The 3,489-nt window shown below is 49.9% G+C and overlaps 1 long non-coding RNA gene across 1 annotated transcript; it reads left to right on the forward strand.

Moving 5' to 3' along the window:
- Window positions 1-342: 342 nt before the first annotated feature.
- LOC116653388 (uncharacterized) lies at window positions 343-2,032 on the forward strand. The gene is made up of 2 exons (XR_004307091.2): window positions 343-485; window positions 1,679-2,032. It is a non-coding gene; the product is annotated as an uncharacterized LOC116653388 (long non-coding RNA).
- Window positions 2,033-3,489: the final 1,457 nt, after the last annotated feature.

Raw genomic sequence — 3,489 nt, forward strand, 5'->3', positions numbered from 1 at the left:
AGTCAGCACCCACAGCTCTGGCTCTGAAGGTTACTACTCCATCCTGCACCATCCCAAGGAGAACGATGATGAATGGGGTCTGTCAGCCTTGCAGGTATTTTGGTTTCAGAAGCAGCCTGGGAAGCCAAGGCATGCGCTGGGATGCTGAGAGCTGGGGTTCCTACTGTGACAAGGAGGGCACTGTGTAAACACTGTGGGTGTACTAAGGTCCAATGACATGGACCCCTTTTACTTTGGAGCTGCCAGAGGCAGCTGTCCCCCCTCCATGTGACATCACAGAGGATAGAGCAGGACTGGTCAGGAGCAGCACAGGTAGTTCAGAAGAGCTTCGTGGAGCCCAAGCTTGAAGCACATGTTAGAGGCTGCTGTCTGTGTTCTCCCTCTCCAAATTATCTCTTTCTGTCTCATTGCCTGTGTCTGTACACTTCTTTGTGTGTGAGCTCTGCAGTACCAAGGAATTCTGCTCGAAGGGTTGACAGACTCAGGTAAAACTTTCTGATTTATGCCATTCTGACACTTGCTTGGCTACAACACCTAGTGAGGACCATCATACCTGCCCTGCCAGACTGTGCTCTGAGCCCTAAATCAAAAGAGACTGCTCCTTGCCTCTCCTTTTCCTATAACAAATCACAAACTATTTCCATTTGTCTGTAGCCAGCATGCTGTTCCCCTTAATGCGCTAAGCTTCCCAACATGATGTTTAGCACATATTCTTTCGCACTGCCCCCCTCTGCTCAAAGGCAGCCTTGTAGTTTGCAAATGGGATGAAACCACCGTGCGGCCCGGTGTCTTGGCTCCACTCCCACCGCACTCCGCAGATGCCAGAACCTTGACTACACCTTCCAAGTCATTATATGTGTTCAAAAGCCTGCCAGAAAGGCAAAGAGGATAAAAGTGAACAAATATATATATATATAAATCCCTAATGTGCATAAGGGAGAGGCTGTCACAGAGGCGTGTCCCCCCTGGAGCACTACCTGCAGCCCTCCCTGTGAAAACCCTTTGCAAGGTGCTGCCTGTGCATTGGCTGTTGGGGAAGAAAAGCCCCCCAGCCACCCTCCATATGTTGGTCTGGTATGGTGCCATGCTCAACACACCAGGTGAGAACCTCTATGGGATCTGTCAGGGCATGGAAGGAAATGCTGGGATGTGGGCTTGGTGCATTCAGACACATGGAGCCTTATCAGGGCGATCAAAAAAAGGCTTCAGAAGAATTAATGAAGGCAAACACAAAGAGATGTGGTTGTCTGTGTAAACAGGGAACCGCAGCCACTAGAGAGGATCAAAGACGGAGATGCTCACTCAAAGCCACAGGCAGGGAGTGCTGCTGGCAGCTCGTGGTGAGCTGGTGGGGGTGCTCAGGACTGCTCCTGAGGGAATGGAAGGTGCAGACATGTCCTTCAGCCTCCCCCATTGCCCCAGTATCTGCGGGCACCTCCTGTACTTGCTATGGAGATGGGCATTTGATGAGCCCAGCAAAGGGCAGATCTGGATTGTGGGAGTGCACAGAGCAGAGGAGCTCTGGAGAGAAGTGGTCAGTATAGTGTATGAGAGCTGGGGTGGTCAGTCTGGAGAAGGGATGGCTCTGGGGAGACGTCACTGTGTCCTGCTGGGGCTTGAAAGGAGCTTGCACACAGGAGAAGGCTTTTCACTTCCCCCTCCTGCTTCTATTCTCCAGCCTTCCCCAAATGCTGCAGCTCAGGAGCAGACCTCAGTGCAGTGCAGAGATGCTGTCCACAGCCTGGGCTGGATGCAGGTGGCTGTGGAGCCGCTGGCAGCCATGGGTCACCACTGTCAGCAGTGCCAACACCAGCCATGCTCCCACATCTGCTGTCCACAGCTGTGCCATGCTTGAGGTGCTGCACCTACCCCACCAACCTGGAGCTGCTCATCATACTCCAGCAGAAGACCCAAACAGCAATGCAAGCTGAGCAGCTGTATAAATGTTTCCTGACATTTTGGAGATGAAATAGATCATGCTGTTCAAACCTCTTCTTTCAGAAAGCATTCAAATAATACCTTTTCAATTCGAGAGGACTTTTGTTTGCTTTAAAGATTTTGTGATAATTTCCAGCAGAGGCCATCAGACAGCCAGTCTGTTCCACTCTTCTCCATCCCAGGATGCAGACCAGAGCTCCCTTTTTCTCTGCAGGATGTCCTCCATCATGCCCACACTCTTCTGCATGAACAGCTTCCCTGGGTCTTCAATATCTTTCCAACACTGAAGCAGCTATTCCAGCCATTAACCAGCCCTCTCTGAATGCATACCAACCCTACAGTGTGTGCCTGTCCCACTGTCTCTGGGCCACACACACACACAAAAGCTAAAGGCATCATCAAATTTGTTAATTGTCATCTACTGCTAAACTTCCGTTCTGAGATTGTGACATCTTATTTAATAGGACTATTCCCTTGGCCTCAGAGTTTAAGGCAAAGACTGCAGACAGCTAATGAGCTTCACAAAAGGCCCACAAGCCAAAGGAGCCGGGCTCAGCTCTGCCATTTGGAAGAATGAGCTTTAGAGTAAAGTTTTCTGCAGCCCAAAAAAAAACCCAGAAGAATTGAAATAAATGGATTGAGGTCTAGAGATGATCACACAGCCCCACTGCCCAGCTGCTATGTAGCAGAGAGGTTGATACTTCTGTATGTGCAACAAGCAGTGGGGGGTATCCAGCAGTGTTCAGTCCCAGGATAGGCTCCGTGTGGTTCCCCCCATGCTGCACATGGAGGTGGCAGAACCCCCTGTGCCCATGGCATGCAGGAGCATCTCCATCACTACCCCAAGTCAGCCCAGTGCCCCATGCAGCTGCTGCTCTGCTTCTGCCTAAACGCATTCAAACCCGTTGGCATGCAGCACAATTATGAAGATGTATTCCCCCTCCCCTCCAGGTTTGAAGCATGCAGAAGTGGCTGTTGGATGCTGAAATATTTACTTTGCTTTTTCACGTTAGAGCTGGCAGCAAACAGCATTCAGCTTTATTAAAATGAGAGTGCTCTTACACATGGGCTCTGCTAAAAGGCAACGTGCCCTTTCTGCTCCGTCCCACACAATAACTCCCAATTAGTGAGAAATATCACTCAAACACCGGCCTTCCCTTGTTTCAAAACAAACAATGTATCACAGTTGATAAGAATTTAAAAACAAATAAACAGTGGTTTCTATTTGCATAGGACCTACAAATTAAGTGCACTGTGTACAGTCAGGAGAGAAGCTTCAACTGATCACCATTTCTTTCCAGAGCTGCGCAGACATTAAGACGGATGTTGCTGTGATGGAGAGGGCTTTCTGCAAATCAGTGTGGGTTCTGGCTCCCTTTGGGCAGACACCAATGCTCTCCTCACCCTGAGTCCTCCCAGCTGCTTTTTCAGATCCCCTGAGCTACTCATCTTCCATTATCCCCCTCAGAAGACCCTCATACATCATGACTGGCTTTAGGTTGCCACCCAGAGAGCATTCTGAGCTCAAGGCTAGTGTCACAGTCTGGTGAA

The sequence above is a fragment of the Coturnix japonica genome, chromosome 4 (assembly GCF_054131305.1).
Source record: "Coturnix japonica strain WE chromosome 4, WE-NBRP24, whole genome shotgun sequence".
In the NCBI taxonomy this organism is placed as follows: domain Eukaryota; kingdom Metazoa; phylum Chordata; class Aves; order Galliformes; family Phasianidae; genus Coturnix; species Coturnix japonica.